The following is a 21,228-nucleotide window of genomic DNA, read 5'->3' on the forward strand; positions in this document are numbered from 1 at the left end:
ATGCCACAGTACAAATACAAAATGATCGATTTTAACAATTGGCTAAAATTTTGGTGTCATTCAAAGGGAATCCAGTGTCTGTCAGCCTGGAATGACATGCTCAACAAGCCACATTGCTTCGCTAGGGACGGCTTGCTCCTGTCACCACTGGGCTTTTGGATATTGGCCCCAAAACCCGGACTGAACCACAAAAGGAGGGGGAGTTTCCATATTTATCAAGGATATCCACACCTCCAGGTTAGTGGCATTGCACGAAGTATCGGAGATCATCCATGTGCAACTAGCAGTGGGCAAGACAGCTTTTCAGTTTATAGCATCCTACAGACCACCCTCTCAAAGTCAGGAATCCCACTCGGCTTTCCTAAAAACATTGGAGAACATGAAGATCTCTCCAAACACCATTATATTGGGCGACTTCAACTACCCAAACATACACTGGGAGCACTACTCAAGCCCCAGCACCTTAGCCCAAAGGTTCCTGGAAATTATAAACTCAAATGCTATGGAACAACTAGTCACCACTCCCACAAGAGGGGATAACATACTAGACCTGATCATTACCAACATGGGTACTCTATGCTCCATACCAGAAGTATATCCCTCATTGGTAAGATCAGACCATAAATTAATTTCACTGGATATCCACATCCCGACCCCACCCCCAACCCAGAAAACCACAGTGAAAAACTTCTCAAAACTAACTTCTCACTTCTCAAAACTGAAGTGGAATCCTTCAAGGCCCCAGGGCCAGTGGAAACTACGGCCCAAACTGCAGAATCCTATATAAACGCATTCTAAGGACATCTCCAGGAATGCATGGATCATGCTATCCCAAACAAAACCAAGACCCAATCATCCAAAGGCAGGCATCCAGTCTGGTGGACCCCAGCCATAAATAAACTGTACAACAGAAGGAGGAAGCTGCTACATGATAGAGCAAAATCCCTAATAGGGAAGGCAGCTCTGATCAGTACTAGCAAAAAATTATGATCCCTCATAAAATCCTCCAAGGCCAGCTTCGAGAGAAAAATTGCACAGGACACTAAAGACAATCATAAGGCTTTTTTCAGTTATGTTAGGAACCTGGGATGCAACTCCCAGACTTGTTCTGAGTTGATTCTAAATGACAAAAAATACACTGAACCCACAGACATCGCCAATATCCTGGCAGACAGGTTCAGTGCAAACTTCTCCACCTCTCCCCCCCCCAAAAGAGTATCTATCCCAGCAGAGGGCTGCCTCCCAAACATCTCTGATGCTCAGGTGAAGGCTGCCCTCTCCAAAGTAAAAAACACTGCTTCCATGGGACCAGATGGCGTCCTGGGTTGCGTCCTACATGAACTCCAAGAAGAACTAATCCCTCAAATAAAACAGTTGTACAATCTCAGCCTCACTACAGGATATGTGCCCACAGAATGGCGTACAGCAACAGTGGTCCCACTCCACAAAGGTGGAGCCTCTACGGACCCTGGAAACTATCGTCCCCATAAGCCTGACTAGCACAGTCTGCAAGGCTATGGAGAGGATCATCATGGAGCTCATAAACAAAGACATTGGGGACCTACAGACACTAGATCCTACCCAATTTGGCTTCGTCAAGGGCAGATCCTGCCTTTTGAACCTGGTCAACTTCTTTGAAACAGTCACCAAAGCCATAGATGAAGGGAAGGTAGTCTACACAGCCTATCTGGACCTAGCAAAGGCATTTGACACAATACCCCACTCGGGCATCATAGATAAGCTATCCAGCTTAAATATAAACCCCTATGTCACAAGATGGGTCGCAAACTGGCTCAAAGACAGAACCCACAGAGTGAGAGTTGCTGGAGCCATGTCAGACTCGAAACCGGTCACAAGTGGCATCCCACAAGGTTCTGTCCTGGGACCGCTCTTGTTCGGTATATACTTTTCCGAGGTACAGGCCAACGTGGGAGGACTATGGCTCACTAAGTTCGCAGATGACTGTAAACTGGGCGCCATAATCAACTCTCCAGCTGACACAAACATCCTTCAAAAAGGTCTCACAGAGATGGATAACTGGTGCCAGAGCCATGGTCTAAAGCTAAATGCCAAAAAGTGTATAGTCATACCCTTTGGCAAAAACAATGTGCCCACAAATTCCCACATAGGCGGTAACCCATTAAGTACAGAGAAAGTAATTAGGGATCTGGGGACCCAAGTTGACAGCAATCTCTCCTTTGACAACCACATTGCCAAAGTGGTTAGAAAGACCTTCTACATAGCCCACCTCATCATGAAAGGATTCACATCTAGATCAAGAGAGGTAATCGTGCCTCTTTATTCATCCCTCATCAGGCCCATCATAGAATACAATGCCCCTTTTGGTATGTACCTTACCCGACACCTGCAGCAATTAGAAAGACCCCAAAAGTACCTCACCAAGAGGATCAAGGGACTCAAGCAGATGCCATATGCTGGTCAGTTAAAAAAACTCCAGCTCTACTCAGTTGCATACCGCCTACTTCGAGGCGATCTATGCCTGACATATAAAGCTATGTCCAATCCAGAATTAATGGACATGCTCCACCTCAGTAAATCTAAATCCCTTAGTGCCACACGCTTGAGGGACTTGAACCTCAGCACAGAAATAAATAGAACTTGCTGGAGGGACAGATTCATAACCCAGAGGCTCCCTTCACTCTGGAATAGAATTCCAGTTCATGTTAGGCAGAGCACCTCACTGAATCTCTTCAAGAAGAATCTTGATGAGTGGATGGGGGATCGTAGGTTTGTCCCGGGGATTACTTCCGTGTCACTATTAGACAGAGGCACAGTAAACTAAACCTTAAAAAGGGCACAGTATACTCAAATCAAGGGGTGGCGTAAGCCAAACAAAATTGGGCTAGGCTTGTAATTGCCCCAGGGCAGATAGCCTAGTATGAACCTATGAACCTATGATCCTATTTACATAATACTTAATACAGACAGCAAAATGGTTACCTACTAAAACATCATCTAATTCCATTAATGCCATATTAGCATAGCTATTAGCACAAACAGTGCCTGTAACTACCTGCCTGTAACTACACCAATAATTTATAAATAATAGTTAGCATCAAGCAAAAAAAAAAAAAAAAACATTATTCTCAAGAATGAGATCAAGTAACAAGCAAAGCAAATTACTCTTGCTATTCAAAATATCAGTGTAGCGTGGCAAAAATTCCCTAACACTATCTACCACAAAATCAGTGAATCACATTCATAGAAATGTTTTGAAAGGTTAGTTTATGAGAGCTGCCAGGCTGAACAAGGATGATGAGGTCCTTTCTTTGGTCTTTAATGATATGCATAATCATTTTTTTCATAGAGGATCTATGGCAGAGGACATTGATAATGCCATTTTTGAAGTTATGTCTTGTAGAAGTGCTAGTGCTAAGTCAAATTTTTCATACTGAAGTTATTAATGATGTTTCTAGGGTTGCAATGACTTATTCCAGTAATATTAATGAGATGTGTAATACTCTAAAAAGGAACTGGTCCATACTTATGGTAGATGACGATTTTAAGAGAACTTTGGGAGATAAGCCTAAATTCCCTTTTAAAAATCATAAATCTCTTAAACAACAACTATGTTATACACTTAATTGACAACACCATAGAGGTTTGAAATGCAAAGGTACTTTTTCATGTAATGGTCGCAGTGCTTGCAGTTATATTTTTCCACATCTGCTTTTGTACATCCTGACACTGGAAAATTCTATACTTTTAATTTTTATGCTAACTGTAAAAGTACGGATTTGATTTACTTGGCTGCATGTACTGCCTGTTCATGTCTTGATGTTGGTGAGACTAATCATTTCTTTAAGGAACGTGTCTGAAAACCTTTAAATATTACAAATACATTTTCTAGTGCATTAACAAAACATATTAAATCTTAGGCACTAGGCAAGTGTTTTTGGTTTTGCAATTGATAAGTTTTGATTTGACAAGGTGCCATAATGTGAATAAGACAGAATGCACAGAACTGAGATGGATTTTAGAAGTGCAAGCCAACAGAGGCTCTGGTCTTAATACCATTGCCCCTTTAAAACCAGTTTTTAAGTCACATGATTTGCTTCACTGATAATGGTCATAATTGCTTGGAATTTTTATATTTAAGTATGTTCACTTGGGTGTGTTTTTTTATGTGGTCTGAAGAAAAGCTTTGTACAGAATGAAAGCTCTTACCTTTTAATAAAGAGCATGAAGCCAGTCATCGAGTATAATGCCCCCCCTTAAGATGTATCTGTCCTGACCCGTAGCAACTGCCCACAGAGACAACTTAATAAGAGGATACAAGGCCTAAACAATATGTCCTCCATGGACAGACCTGAAGCCCTGTCATTATACTTGGTATCCTACAGATGGCTAAGACGTGACCTGTGTTTGGTGTACAAGGCAGCCTCTGACTCAATACTAACGGATTTACTGCACATCAGCAAGTCAAATGTTATCAGAAATACTTAGTCGAGGGATCGAAATCTGTTTCGCAACATCAACAGAATGGTTTGGAGGGGCAGATTTATCTCACAGAGGATGCTGCTGCTCAGGAACCAACCCCCATCCATGTATGACAAAGCTGTCCATATTTTACTGCAACTTAGATCTATGGATAAATAACAGAAAATTTACTCCAGGACTGCCTGCTACAGTACTGATGTCTCCTTAAATTATCTATGATACAATCCCAGTTATTCTCACTAGGAGATATGTATGCCAATCTAACACCAAATGAGATAGGTTAATTCAAGCACAAAAAAGGAAATTGTCAAGGCATAAAATAGCCAGCCAAGGCTGCTAGCCTAGCACTTACCTATGAACCTATAAAAATCCAGCAAAAGAGCAAATATCTAACATTGCTTTTCTCCTTTGATCTTCTTTTTTTTACACCAGACTTATGTATATAGCAACTCCGAGATCATCATACCTCAGAGAAAAGCCAGAATCGTGACAATTGTCAGTCTTGGACTTAATATACACTAGTCCAGATTTTAGGAATTTCAGTGTCTATATGGTGGGACATGCTCACGAGTATTCCAGTATCTGAAATGGTTACAGAAGCAGACACAACTACACTAACAAATGTATATGCAATAATGCAGAACCAGCAACAGCCAGACAGTTAAGTACATTGCAGCAAGAGAATGAACTGCTGGCAAAAACTGCCAAGGGTCACAGCCTTGTGCCCTGCCCTACAGAACTACAGGATTACAATGCAACAACTGTCATCTGCAGCATGAGCAACATACAGTCACCAACAGCAGGCAACCTGAGATATCCTGGGGTCTGTCAGTGCAAATCAGGAATTAGCATTCTAAAGGGATAAAAAAGAACTATAAAAGGTAACACTGTACAATAAATATTTTAAAACATTTACTAACCCATTATGGGTGTCCTTGCCTTACCTCTAATTCCCACATCTCCTTATTGGTGTCTGTACTGCTCAATGGTTCAAGGGTTGCCAGTTGTCTTGTATTGCAGGTTTGCCAAGTAGACATTGATCTTCTTGGAAAGATATATGTAATGTACTAACAGTTTCTTCTTGATCTGGCTCTGGAGGAGGGAAGCACTATTTTGCTCTCCACACTCTCTATGGAGAATTTAACAACAACAATGACCTCCAGGAATGTATAGCAAAATGAGATTCACAGAATATACATTACTCTGAATTGTGGGATGTGCCCCATCACCTTATAAATGCACAATGCATGTACTCACATAGCTTGACTGTACAAGTGGTCATGCACAAAGTGCTGGTGGCGTCCATCAGACTGTGTTTGTATCTTATGCTACTGATTCCCTTCTGTGAAACATTAATGATTCATAAACATCAACAGCATCCATCCACATTAGCATACATGCAGTGAAAAATACAGCAACATTTACAGGTGCTCTATCATTTTGGACACCAAAGCATGCAGCAAGAATAAACAAATCATCAGGATTATCTGAGCTTCTTGAATTAATTTCTGACAGCACAGAAGCATCAGTTTCATAGGAGAGAGATGACTAGACATATATCTGGAAGGAATATATTAGCAATTTTGCACTTATGAAAATCATTTTCTTGAATGCCTTCTGTAATAGAAAGATAGTGAAGGTATCAGTAGAAGTTAGTATCAGTCATGCCCATAACATTAACGTCCAGCTGCACCCTATGGAAGTTATGCACCTTGTTCTCTACAACTTTACCTGGAATGGAAGCCTACTGAAACAGGACAGCCCCTCACCCCCACAAAGTTTGCCCAGGCTGTGATCTATTACTGCAATATCCTGTGCACCTCTGCTTAGAAAAGGTAATGTTAAACAATAGAACAATGGCATCCTTATCATTCCTGAATACACTCACCTGCAAAGGATACCTGCATATAATGGAGGACCTGCTCCTCATACCCCACATACTGTGCCTTCTGCCAAAATTTAGACAACAGTGGAACATCTACAAGCATTGCCTCTACTATCATATCCTGCCTCCCGCATACCACCCATATGCATGTCTGCCGACAAACATGCTGTCAGGGATGTCCCTATACAGGCAGCATTAACAAGAATCAAGTATATGCTGCCTGTATAGGGACATGCCATGGTCATATCATGCACAGGTGCACTCCTACCTCTACATGCCATGCTACATACTGGGAAACCTCTGTGTCAAACACATATGGGGTCCCCATGGTGTACACATCCATGAATAACTCAGTAATGTCCTAATGAACTATCCTGCTGTCACTGTATCTTGCTACCTCTATACACACATGCATGCAATTGCCACTTCTATTTTGTCCTGTTCCCTTAAGTACATGTATATGCTCCAAAGGTGGCAGATGGCAGAGGGTGAACAAGTTTGGCCCTTTTTTTGAAACAGGTATTCTGGATATATGTACAATGCTTGTTTTGGTGAGTAGGCAGACACCAGCCTCTATGAGAGTGGATGTGTGAAGCAGTGGTACACAATGTCAAAGCCAAGTCTGGGAGGAATTACACCATGCTCCAATGTTGGATGTGCATAAATGGCATCACTGACAGCAACAAGGGATGGTCTATGTTCAAGTGCAACAGTCATTGAGGAAGAATCATTTCTCATATCCCTGAATTATGATGAGGTGGTTACAGGCATCATACTGAGAGATATGGATATAGGTTTTGGGAGTGGCCAGTTGCCATATATGTCACATGGAGACCAGCTAGGTTAGTACATTTGCTTCATAAACTATATGACAGCTGTGACACAGGAATGTCACACTAACCATTGCCTATGTCCTCTATATGCCCACATGCAGACTCAGGGAACTACTATCAAAGGTAGGTGTTGCATATATGCAGGAATACAGCTGCCATTAGCATGTGCACCATGGGGCATGAAGATCTACAGAGCAAGCAGTATTATACAGTTATGTACTGTGTTATATCATAACACAGTACACAACTGTATCATATGTACTGTTGTGTATTCATAGGACAAGCTGTTGTGGTAGTAACACCTGCAAAAGCTTATGCAGGAAAACAAGCTGAGGTCAGCCCCATGCAAGTGATGACACTGAATACAACATAAAAATGGTCTCACAATACCAGGACACAGACTCAGGAAGTAATTGGAAAGCTGGTCAACATACAAAAAATACATTTATTAAGCTTAACAAATATCGTTTGAATGACATAACAAAAATAAAAGCTGCATGTGTTATCTCCAGAAAGCCCCCTTTACATGATGACAGCACTTATACAGCAAAAAGAAATGGCAGAGAAAAAAATTACATTATCTTTAAATTACTAGCAGGTCAAGCTGGAAAATTGTGGAAGTAAAACCTAGAAAATTGTAAAATGGATAATTCATACGCCTTATTATAGTACGCATGCCAACTAGCTAAAATATACTTATGTTTTTACACTGCAAAATCCAAATCAATTTGAAAGAATGCTGCATTTATAAATGCAACATAGTGTCTCATTCTGTAAAATAAACTACTGTCTTTTAAACCCATCTCACCACTACCTATGTATTTAGGTAAGTCCAGAGATGCCCAAACAACTAATACAAACTTTGAATCAATAATAACAATAGCATAGGATGTGCACATCTACTCGTTATTTTACCTAATAAAGGAGTTTCTTGCATGGCATCTTGAAGTGGTTCTTGTTTCCTGGTTGCCGAATCCGTCAGTGTTTTATACATCATATCGTTTTCTTCTTTGACTGAGGATTCCATTGGCACTATCCGGTATATTTTTAATTACCTCTCTTCAGTGTTTTTACCGGTAGAACCACACCATGGAAAATGCAACAGTAGAATTGGATTATACTCCGGTTGTTAGAGGGAATCAACATGTTTGGGAACATCTCATACACTCGGATGAGAACCCACTACTACAACTTGACCTGCAGGTATCTACAGAAACATCAAGTTTAAATACAGAAATGAATAACATGACTGAATTCAATGTGATGTTAAGAGAACTTGAGAACGATATGTATAGGCTGCAAAGATATTCCTGGCAGCGCAAGCATTTAGAGGCTTGCATACACTTTAAAATAATTCCCCAAGGCATGTGAGTACTTTGCATGCCTACTTACGGTGAACAACATCCGATTCTTCTTAAGAAGTGGCAAGATTTAAATATTAATCTTGGCTTCAACTACATTAACTTAATATTGGATTATTTTTTGCCTATTGAGACAGAACTACAAAAAAAGGTTGAGGCGCTACGGAAGGATATCTTTGAGCGCTACATATCCAGCAACCATTGTTCAAGAAAACTAGAAAACCTGCACTCTCAAATTAATGTGTATAGTGAGAAGCTGAAATTAATAAAGCAGAGAAAATTATGCCGCGATCACAATGATTTCTCAAACGGCAACATTTTCGTATGGCCGAGACCACACGAGAATATATGATCAGGGGCAGCCGAAGAGGTGGAGAGAAGAGTCGATGATGCCACCACGTATACGAGACGTACGAACAGCCGAATGGATCCGATGCTGGAATCAGATGTAACAAACACACTCACAGACATTACAACAGGAGAAGCGGCTTCCAACATTACCACTTCTAAGGGAACAGTTCAATCTAATGCATGGAATTGCAACAGAGTAGATGTCGACACATCAACTCCACCTCCCAATCAACAGGCATTGGGAGCATTCAATAAAGACACTGAACAGGTTGTTCGACGTAAAAACACGAACTCAGATGACTCACGTTTTTTACCCTATCCCATCAAACAAATTTATCACACAAGAGGTCGCTCACTGAGCAAAGGTCCCAGGAAGAGGAAATTTTCAGAGGAAAGGTACGGACAGAGGAAGAATGTAAGAAATTAAATAGCTTGGTATATGACTTTTCTACTAGAGGGATTAATGAAAATGACTTAATTCTGCTAAACAAAGGGCTGGGTTTTATACCCTCTCAGTGCAGTAAATTGAATAATACATTAACTGAATTGAGATTATTTGGCAGATCGATAGCTCTTAAAATGTATTTTAACACATGCACAATGTCTTTTGAAGCTGTTACCAGTGTATCTCTGAAAAAGAGAAGTAATTTTACTCCTCCTTTACCTAGCAATGTTGAATGTTTCATTAGAATATGTGAGGATGATTTTTATAAATACTACACACAAAGAAATAAGCATAATGTTAAAAAGAATAGATACTATAACATGACTAGTTTTGAAGTAGCCTCACTTGCTAAACTAACACAAGATGATATGCTAACGATAAAACCAGCAGAAAAAGGGGGTGCCATAATTCTCATGGATACATCTGAATACGACAAAAATATGTACACACTTCTGAATGATGTTAAAACATTAGCAGTTTTATCTACCACTGAAATATCAAGAATTATACAGAAAGTGCATGATAACATATGTGATCTTCTTATGTGCAGACAAGTAGATAAAGAGCTATATGAGTTTTTAGTAATTGATCTACCATTGATACCCTCTATGAAAGGCTTACCCAGGGTACACAAGGGAATATTCCCACTTCCAATGCGCCCGATTGTTTCAGGCAGGGGATGGGTCACTTCCAATGTATCTACATATCTTGAGACCATATTGAGACCCATAGTGGACTCCATCCCCACTATCTTAAAAGATACATATCATCTTTTGGATGATATCTATAAATTCAATGAAAATAGCATACATACTTTGAATAAATGTGTCCTGATAACTTTAGATGTCAAAAACCTCTTCACTAGCATACCTAATGAAGATGGCCTGCAAGCCATAATGGAAGTACTTAATTGTAATACAGATTTTGATACTAATGAAAAGATTTTAATACATCTTCTTCTACAAATAGTACTCGAAAATAATGTGTTTATATTTAAAGACAAATATTATTTACAGCAATGGGGAGTAGCCATGGGCACCCCCGTAGCCAACACTTATGCGAATTTAGTTGTCTTTAATTGGGAGAGGAACAATTTGTTTAGTGATGCAAGATACATTAATAACATCAAAATGTATAAGAGATTTGTAGACGATATTTTGATTTTATGGGAAGGCACTCCGGATGAATTTGAAATGTTTTTAGCATATTTAGAATCTACTACCCAGTTTTTAAGATTCACCATGGAATGGTCTTACACTAATATTAGCTTCTTAGACATTAATATTGCAATGAATGGAAACAGAATAGAAACCAGTTTATATAGGAAGGCATGATGGGTGAATAACCTTTTACATTATAACAGCATGCACCCTAGACATGTGTTTCCAGGCATAGTCAAGAGTCAATTCATCAGAGTAGGGAGGCTATGTGGAAACGAACAAGTACTTAATGATGAAGCAAATAAGATGGAAAAGTTGTTTTTAGAAAGAGGTTATAATGTGAAAATGTTGCATGATATCAGAAATGAAGTCTTTTCGACACATGATTCTATGACAGAATCAACAATAAGATATAAGACAACCCTTACCAGATCCAAAATTAAGGAAGGGACACCATTCAATACCAACAATAGAGTAGCATATACGATGCAATACACAAATGACAACTTTGATCTAAAGAATATAATTAAACAAAATTGGAAGCTCTTAACTATAGATGAAACAACAAGGAATATAGTGGGTGAATACCCGAAGTTTCTTTATAAGAATTCTCCCAATCTAAAAAGATTGTTATGTTTTAAAGAAGGTAAAGGAAATTCTACTAAACAGATACATTTTAATACTACGGTTACTTTTCCCTGCACCAGATGCAATATGTGTCGATATATCAGCAACGAACAAATATACAAACATCCCAAAATGGACTTTATATTTAAACCCAGGTTCTATGCAAGCTGTAACGTTATGAATTTGGTTTATCTAGTGACATGTACAAAATGTGAAGCATTCTATGTTGGCTTAACCAAGAGAAGATTTAAGCAAAGAATATATAATCATATATATGAAATAAAGAAAAATAATGACAGGAATGCTCTAGCTAAACATGTGATTGAATTCAGAGAGCACAGTTTCAAGTTTAGAGTACTACAATTAATACAACTAAATAAGAGATGGGGTAACAATGTGAATACCTTGGCGAATGTTGAACTATCATGGATTCTAAGGTTGGGTGCCCACCTACACCCAGGTCTGAATCAGAGCATTTGCATCAAACCAGTGCTAGATAGTAGGATATACAAATAATGTATCCCAATGTTTTTTATATATACATATATTTATTTCACAGTTATGTCATTATGCTTTTGCTACCTATTGATATATATTATATTCATATACTAATCAGATATCTTCTTAATTTGGTTCATTGACTTTATATAAGCAATATTTGACAGATTTCATTATGATATCATTATTCACATGATTTTAATGTTTGATTTTATTGATCATAATAGCATGCATAAAGCACAGATATTTATCTATTTAATTATTTACTTATTTATATTTACATAATTTTACACCTACATATGTATTTATTACACAACATATATATATTTTAACATTAATATCAATATTTATATTTATATTTAAATACATGTTTACTTCTTATTTCCATGCATATAGACATGGAGTTTACATAATCAACATAATACTTATCTGTTCTCATATTTGATGATTTTATATACACACAAAGGCATATATTAGTCACATAAACATATAATTTATTATTTTATAAATATCATTTTTGCTAAAAAATTCTTACAAATATATGATTATATGGCCACCAAGTGTGGCCAAAACAAATATAAATATAAATAAATATATACATGGAACAGGACGTCCTCCGTCTTAGTTCATATAGTTAAACAAATATGAACATTTTTTATATATATGTGCTTACCTGAGAACTTTGATTTCTATGTCCTTTTTGCATTCTATGTATTTTTATATATATTCTTATATTTTTATATATCTATTTTATAAGATTTATTCATTTATTCATATATATATATATTTTTTTTTGAATGGTTTTAATTGAATGGATTCAACACTTGAAATATATTTTATTTTATTGTCACAGATATAATATAATATAGTTTTATTATGGATGCATTCTTAAGATATGAACAAAAGAAACAGAAAGAAAAGTTTACTTGAGTTGTTTCATAATGCCTCCCTACGTATACAGTGATTTTCATTTATTGCATTAAATTAACTGAATTAATTGAATGATTACTTAATTGGATGCTTAATTGAATTTTTGCTGGGTATATATACTCTCCACATTTATTGTTTGAATGTGAAGATCTGAGGAAGCGCACTCTCGGTGCGTGAAAGCGCTCATCTACTCGTTATTTTACCTAATAAAGGAGTTTCTTGCATGGCATCTTGAAGTGGTTCTTGTTTCCTGGTTGCCGAATCCGTCAGTGTTTTATACATCATATCAATACCAGGACACATTGAAACCATCTATCTTCCTTGTGGTTTGTCCTACATCCACTGTCTAGGATGACAGTGTCGCTCTCTTTATACCCTACAGGATGGACAGCATGGTGGGTGAGTATGATCAAGGGAAGTGTAGCTCCATTCCGACAGATGGTGCTACTACTGCTAGTGATGGTTATGCAGTAGCAAACTAGTGTAATACAGCTATTGTACAAATACCTGCTGTACTGCAGGCTATGAGTAGTTCACTGTGTTGGACACTGTCACAACCTGTCCCTGGCATGCAAGTGGCTTTTTACCTTATCCAACAGATGTACTGGACTAGTCTGGGGCAAAATCTGTAGCTACCCACACAGAAACAGAGATGGGTGGTTTTGGGGACGATGTGGAGCAACAATGTTAGGGTCTCTGTGAAGCCATGAAGTTCATGAATGATCCTATAAATGACATTATATGCTCAGAGGCTTGACACATAGGCTGTATAATCACCTCCAGGTAGATTTTAGCCAATATCACTACTGGTGCCTTATACCCCAGTGTTGCCCATGAACAATGGAATATGCATACTGGAAATGATCACATTGGATGATCATCACAGGAAACACAATATGTATTTTTCAAGGTTGCTGTACCAACATACCTAAAACATACCCTGAAACAGCTACATTGCAGGGCTGCTCAGGGTGTAGCAATTCACATGTCAGTGCCTCTGGGGGCATTTATGCCTGCAATGACCTCATAGTACAAGGGCCCTGCTGCACAGTGTAGTTGTGTCTTTCTCACAACTTCTCATTGCAGTGTCCTCATTGCACATTTTTGTAGTGACACAGAGGTCATTTTTCAAACTTGTACATCCTCTTCCATTACTCGTTTCTTTGCCTCCACTGATTTAGCAACTCCTCGTTCACTTGTAGTGTAGACAGCCATGTGTTTATGAATAACTTGGCACCTGTGCCAATAATGATAACTGTGACTTTGACCACCATTCATTCGGTGTGGTGGCTGTGGAAATGTCTGATGCACAATGTGACTTGATCATGTACTAATCAGTATAGACATTATATGACACTGCATGCATCCTTTTATTCTGTGTGACACTGTTCCGTCACTGTGTATCTGTCATGCCCCACAGATGTGGATTAGTCATGGCCACTTCACCTGTGCACAATTACATCTGAGGCGTATGGTGTGGCTACTGCTGAATATCTATTACCATCACTGTTGTCACTACTGGTAGATATGGTGGTGGTTGGAATGAATCCTGCTGCTGCAGCTGTGAAGGGTCCTGGGAATGCTGGCTGTCAAACTTACTTTTGAAGGATTGTGTTATAAAGCACTCAGCATTTTACAAAGAGATGGAAGACTGGGGTGGGGGCATATGTTATTGCCTTAAGATGAGTCTTTGAGGTAGAATCCAGATTTTAGCAGGCTACACAAGCATCACCAAAGCCTGTATGGAGGTCTCCCTCTCTCTCTCTCTCTCTCTCTCTCTCTCTCTCTCTGTCTCTCTCTCTCTCTCTATCTCTCTCTCTCTCTCCTGCTACATTGGGAAAGCAGATGTGCTCTTCCACATGTGGCAGCAGTGTATCAAGAAACATTCTGAGTACCTTCCAGTCTGATTCCTGATATAGATCCAGTGTGTTCTAAGTTTGTTTCTGTATGGTCCCTGTAGCTAATAAATTAAGAACAGCACATACCTTGTATACACTGGCAACAGAGTCCATACATTCTTCCAGTTGCATTGTGTGAGTTGTATGGGACAACCAATGCTTGTATGATGTTTTGGGCTAAAGCAGACTTATTATTATTGTTGATCTATTCACTTTTGGGAGATAATCCTCTCAGAAACATGCTACTTGAGCTTAATTGATTGCAGAGCATTATAGTCTCTACTAACAGTTTAGTCTCTGCAATGCTACACATTTTGACATACTCTTTACCTTTTGTAATCATATGCAAGTTCCTTTCAGTTTAATTTTTCCAAGTCTTTTCGATTTCTAACACCATGACAGGAATGGACCCCATTCCTAGACCACTGTATAATTAAAGTTCATAAAATTAGGACATTTTTGATGTTAATCAAATGTGCTCTTTGCAGCACCTGCAATTTGCCCAAAACTGACTCCTTCTACAATTCATATGAAATTATACACATTGATAGCATATCTAAACACAACTGTATTTTATTTATTTATTTTACATTTGTTAACCAGGGGTGTCTGACTGAGCCAAAAATGCCCTTTTTCAGCAGAGGCCCGGGGAGAAAAGCTCCACATAGAAAAATTACAGATACATTTAGTTATTTAAACATGATCAGTATATACACAAATTACAAAAGACATGTTTTTCCAGTGGTATGCAGCACATCAACAGTTATAGTGGAGAGAAGAAACAAAAAAATATTAATTTAAAAATAAAGGTAATTAATACATTTGTGGTGTACAGCTGAAATTTGGAACATAGGTAGAATACATACATAGTACACAGGTACAGTACATACATTGTAGATCAGCCAGTGTTTGTGAGTAAGATTGAAAATTATTAAGTCCTCTAGGTTTAGTACATGTACCTTATCCGCTTTCACGTACTAAACCTAGATGTAGATGAAACCAACAGTAGATTCTTTTTTATTAGGTTCATTGCTCTTACTACTATTAGAACTATCTGAGTATCTTTCTTCCACATTGTTCTTGTTTCTGCCTGCAAATCTTGGTATTTAATGACTTTGTGTTTCTCTGTACATAAGACACTGTAATAACTGGGTGTAGCAATTTTAATGATCGATGCTACTTTAGTCTTTTTTCATTGACAACTGTATCTGCTTTTCTCACATAACTATTGGTAATGGGCGATCTCATGTGATTTATGCTTCATCCTTCTCCGTAATGCTTTGTGGCTCATGTCTCCAATGCTTTTCACCTACTTCTGTATTGTAGTGTTTGCACAATCCCCAATGCAATAGTTGTGCCACATTAATGTTGTTTTAATATATAGGCCTTTTGCCATGAGTGAATCACACCCAGCAAGAAGATATGTGACTTTTTCCAGTTCTTATTTACAGACCCTACATTTGTATGTTTCTCCCATATCTTCAATGGACTTTGTAAACCTACATGTACATTGTGGTCCACTATCTTGGGCTGCCATTATTAACCTATCAAGTTTTGATTTCAACTCATCTCACCTTAACAATTTCTGTGTCAAATACTAATGAGATGTAGATACTTGTCACTATATTTATGGCTTTTCCACATTTCTTTCCTTCACATCTGATCCTTCTCCTTATATGCTATCTTTTCTTTGTTTGTTTTTTGCACATTCATTTGTTGTCTGATTTTTGTCTACTTCTGGTTTGATTTCCCTTCCCACTTGAAAATAGAAAGTTTCTGCTAAATTAAGCAGAGGTCATCTTAGACTTTCTCTACCCACGTTTTAAAACGTTCACTTTGTTTGGATCTGATGAGGTCAGCAGATTTGTATGCAGTCCCATGACTGCAGATCTGTACATGCGCAAGCCTATACCTCTTTTAGAGTAAGGAATATAGTCTTGGTATACATTGTTTTTTATAAATCATTTGATAAGCATATAGCATTTTTCTTGTTTTCCTGTCCAACTGATCCAATAGCTTTTGGGGACAGTCAGTTTGGTTTAGTCTTCTGAAGTACTCCTTACTGAGTTTTATTCTTATTGTTCATGTTTTATTCCTGATCTTTCATCAATTCCCAGATATGTATACACTCCCTCCTGCTCAAGTTTCTTTATATCACATTCCTGTCCCAGAGTGTTATTTTCTTCGTACCACAATTATCCTGCTTTAAATGCTGCTTTTGCACATTTATCAAAGACAAATGACATTCTTATACCATCTGGGAAAATTTTAACCACTTGAAGTTGTGCTTTCAAATCCTCACTGTATGAACAATACAGTTGTAAGTCATCTGCAAAAGGTAGATGAGAAGTCTTTAAGAAAGGTTATTTTCTGTGAGCCAAACTGTAACCATGGCCTAAAATGTTAAGTAAACAACTTAATGGGTTAAGGGCAAGACAAAACACCAGCAGTGGCAAAGAATCACCCTGGAATATCGCATTTAAATTTATTTGCATCCCTGTGATAATTATTTGCCTTCTATCATGATTTAACTGTACTTGTTTGCCACTGCATCATCGCCATTGCAATGTAATTGCTCAATGTAGGATGTATCTTATATATCTGTAAGCACACCTTTATCCATGAATGTCAGATGCTGTCAAATGCTTTTTTGTACTCTGTTCATGCCATACTTAGATTCTTCCCCTTTTTACAATTCTCTATTATGACTTTATTTATTTATCTATCTTTTATTTATTTATTTTACATTTGTTGACCAGGATAGTCTGACTGGATACATGTCCATTTTCAGTGGCGTCCCTGGCAGAAAAGCTCCACTCATAACTTTAAAAATTGCTACGCACAGTTATTAAAAACAATAAACATATTAGAGACAATATACACAGAGAAATTATTTAGCCTCAAATGATTGTTTGTTCCATATGTTCCCCTTCTGTTCTATTGCTATGATTGATTTTTTTTTCTAAATGACTGTAAATTTTGTCTGCATCGGTTCCAGTATATAGTTTGTACATAGTAGGAAGACAAGTTATTGGTCTGCAGTGTTTATGATGGCATACAGGTTCACTCTTAAGAAGGAGGAATTAAGCAGCTCAGTATCTGTTTGGGATGCTCATATAAGTAATTGCTACTCAGGGCTAAATCTTTGTGTAAAGATGTTAATACTTTTAGCCAGAAGTTATGTATTGCATCTTGGTCTAGGCTTTTACAATTAGGAGCTTTTCATAATTTTGTTTCAAGTTCTCTGAGAGCTACTTTATCATATTTTATGTTCTATATATTTGAACTCCTATTTTATATTCTATATATTTGAACTCTTTATTGTTTCTTTTCTATCCAGTCAGCATATTTGTTATGTTCCACAGGGTCTTCATAAATATTTCTCCAAAATGTGTCTATTTCTTTTTTTGTGTGTATTGTGTTTCTATATATTTTGCTTTGTTTCCCAGTTCCCTTTACAACTTTTTTGAGTCATCAATGAATTACTTATCTTGTACTTTTCCTTTATATTTATCAGCAGATCTTCTAAGTTTTTTTCTGTTCTGATATCTTTATTATTTGCAATAGTGTACAATAGATCATGGTTTGTTCTGATGTGGTGCTTTTACCACATCAATCTTTCTATGTATTTTTGTTGATCTGTTCCCTCTTCTGTGTTCTTCTAACAGTGACACATCTTGTCTTAACTGCTTTACAAGTTTCTCTATTTGATGCTCCAACGATGTCATTTTATTTCTTCCCTTCCATTCACTGATTGCTCTATGTTTTTGTGGTAAGACATTATCTGCTAATAATTTGGCTGCACAGTAATATTTCATTTGAATTTCTGTTAATAGTATTGATTACTCTGGTCATCTGTTTTATCACACTTCTAACATTTTGGGTCTTATTTACTTTCTGCAATCTAATTATTTCATTGATCTTAATATCTTTTTTCCATCTTTATTAAATCAAACAACTCTTCCTTTAGATCATTTTCTTCTAAACTGAGAGCACTTTCTTTGTTTCTGTTCCCTGTGGGCATTTACAGAAAATTCCAGAACATCTTCCTGTAGCTTATCCTCTTCAGCTGCATCCTGCATCATCTGTTGCTTTTTCATATTGGACCTCATTGGTTCATCACTCTACAACATTGCCACTTCAAAGTTACCTCTGTTTTCTGCTCCTTCCCATGTTGTGCTTTTATACCAGTTTCTTACTGAAGTATCCAGAACATCAATATGTGGTGAGTCATTAGATGGCTCCTGTTCCACCTTTTTCGCTTAAGTTTGGTGACTCATTGTTCCATCATGCTCTGACATTACCTGTCTAGGATTTTCATTAGTAAATCCTTTATTTTCAGATAATCTACACGTTCTATTTCTATTTCTTAAACTCCTTCATTATAAATACTCTTTTCTACTTTCCCCTTTGTTTTCTTCTTTTTTTTTTTGTGTCGTAAAATCTTTCACATCTGGGGGCTTTTACCTGTGCCTTCAAATATTGTTATAGCTGCTATTTTTGTATTGAGTAGGTTTGCTTTCTTCTTTGCATAAATAATGTACTGTATCAAATCTCTTTTTCTTTCCCAAAACCATGTTTCTTCATCAGATGTCTCCTGCTCTGCCTGCATCTCCCCAATTTGGGGACCCATTGCTTCATCATGTAGCAACACCAACTGTGTTGAGCTCCCTATATCAAATCCTTCACTTTGCAGGTATTCCATAACTGCAGTTTCTTTTTGCTAACCTTCTACCTTACAAATGCTCTGTTATGTGTTCCCCCTTTGTTTTCTTATTTTTTGCATTGTGAAATTTTCCATGTCTGGTTACCTTTGTCTGATTTTTTCTTCAAATATCTGTGAAGTTGCTTTTTTATTTATTAGTTTGGTTTTATGCTTTGCATAAATACTGCATCATATCAAATCCCCTTTTCTTTCCCAAGTCCATGTTTCTTTTTTATATCTTTAAAAATATCTGTTTTTTTCCTTTATACTTTCACAATTACTCTCTCACTTCCTTTTACAGGCAGCCCAAAACTTCTTCATCTATGTAATGTTTTCATGCATCTGTTTTACTAATGAATGCAAATTTGCATTTGAAGCTTTTGACAATTTTTCTTGTGCAAGTATTTTTTTTCTTTTCTCTAATCTCTTAGTAATTCTAAATATATTCTGTCTGCAAACTCTGGGCTTCTTGAATAATATTAACAATACATAATTTCTTCCTTACCCTCTGTAGTTCACTCTGTCATCTCCATGGCTCTATTGGCCTGTTTTTTGCATTTTTTATGGACTACTACTTCCTTCTACAACAGGGAGGCCATTCTTCCCCTAAGCCTCTCCTAATCCCATTGAAGGAATGTTTCTGTGTCTTGAGGATTCTATACAGCCATTTTGTTTCAGTCCTGGCAGTAGTACATGCAACAGGATTGGGCACTTGTCCTGGGACTTGTGCACCCCACTGTCTCTTTTTATTTTTTATACTCCATGATAATATAAGTGCTGTATCTTGTATAGCATATTCAAGATACAGTCTATATATAAGTGCTGTCTTGGTCAGATTTTGTGAAAACAGGGTCTACCACATGAAGGTACTCAGCAAGACTTGAAGATGAATTCATTTCCAGTAAAATTACTCTATTTTGTTGCTGATTTCATCATCTGTCCATTCAGACCCCAGTTACTGTATGACGTTGCCCCTTTATGGCTATGAATCGCTGCCTGCTTTCCCCATATCATCATTTCTATGTCATTATGCACCTATTAGACTCTGCTTCTTCATTTGCATGTTTTATATGGGAGTCTGCATACCCTCTTTTCTGCACCTTTTTATCCCTCTGTTCATAAAGCTATGTCATTCTACAAATCTTTACCTAGCTGTGTGTTTTGTGTTTTGGATAAAAGAATGTGTGTGAACTTTATAGATTGCATATGTATCTGTCCCAAGACAGAAATGAAAGGGAGTAACCATGCAAAAAAAAGGCAGTTTGCAGTACTCTTAATCAGCATGTGTTCTGGTATTCATCTTTCTTTCTTTCTCTGTCATAAAAAAATGTATTTTCCAGAAATTTACTAATGTTCATTTAAGATAATGTATAGTTACTTTCTTTAAAATGTAGCCTGCTTTCTAAGACACTTCCAACTGCATATCAGCATGTCTGTGGTCCAAGACACTTCCAACTGATGTCAATATAACATTAACCAGTAAAAAATATAAGTACAATTCCTGACACCAACATGACATTCTGTCAAATAAAGAGTGTTGTTCTCAAGGTATACAAGAAGTTTTGGCAATTGGTCATGCAGGCCTGCTTATTTAAAGGCTGAGAGAGTATGGCTGAGGTCTAGTCTTATTAAAAAATATAATCAGAATGGGAATAAATCATTTTAATTTCAATTACAAATATGTATTTTTGGCATCCTCATATGACCAGATCTGAAATACCCGGAAAGATGGCAGCAAAGCAGAAACCTACAAGAAATGTTACATGGAAAAAATAAAAACTAAAATATAGCAATTCACATAGCCCACAGTACATCTAAATATCAGAAAGCTAATTATGACTGCTATTAGAATAAATATGTAATCAAACAGTTTGTCTACCATGAAGAAGTCATGGCACAAATTTAACAAAATCACCCAAGGTTATTTTTGTTTTAGCCAAACATAATTACATCTCAAAATGAGTACAGAATCATGCATTACCTGAGGTCCTTCTACAAAGCAGCACATGTGAAGACAAGCCATCAAACTCATGTAAACAGCAGCAGCATCTTTGGCACAAGTATGTTCAGCATT

The sequence above is a fragment of the Protopterus annectens genome, chromosome 5.part0, assembly GCF_019279795.1.
Source record: "Protopterus annectens isolate FY-2018-M chromosome 5.part0, PAN1.0, whole genome shotgun sequence".
NCBI lineage: Eukaryota > Metazoa > Chordata > Ceratodontiformes > Protopteridae > Protopterus > Protopterus annectens.